Source organism: Calidris pugnax, unplaced genomic scaffold (assembly GCF_001431845.1).
Source record: "Calidris pugnax isolate Ruff unplaced genomic scaffold, ASM143184v1 scaffold13, whole genome shotgun sequence".
NCBI classification, from domain to species: Eukaryota; Metazoa; Chordata; class Aves; order Charadriiformes; family Scolopacidae; genus Calidris; species Calidris pugnax.
In genome coordinates this window covers 21,946,248-21,946,488 of record NW_015090810.1, presented here as the reverse complement: position 1 = coordinate 21,946,488, position 241 = coordinate 21,946,248, and the positions used below count along the sequence as shown (strand labels likewise).

General features: G+C 61.8%; 1 long non-coding RNA gene across 1 annotated transcript in view; it reads right to left on the bottom strand.

Annotated features, from left to right (window-relative positions):
• Window positions 1-241, bottom strand: part of LOC106886090 — a 10,592-nt gene that overhangs the window by 6,604 nt on the left and 3,747 nt on the right. The window lies entirely within an intron of this gene.

The following is a 241-nucleotide window of genomic DNA, read 5'->3' as shown; positions in this document are numbered from 1 at the left end:
AAAGAACCAAAAAAGAAAAAGAAAAAACACTTCTATCCCCAAACCTCCGTGGAAGAGGGGGTTCCGCGGCGGGGCTGCTGCTGCTCAGCGCCGGGCGGCCCCGGGCCCCGGTGCGGGGGCATAGGGGGGGTCTCCATCCTCCGCGCCCCGCGGCTGCGACACACGCGGAGCGGGTACGGCACTGCTGGTTTCCCCCGGGGTGGAGCCTTGCGTAATGAGAACAATATTAACAATCCTTAAA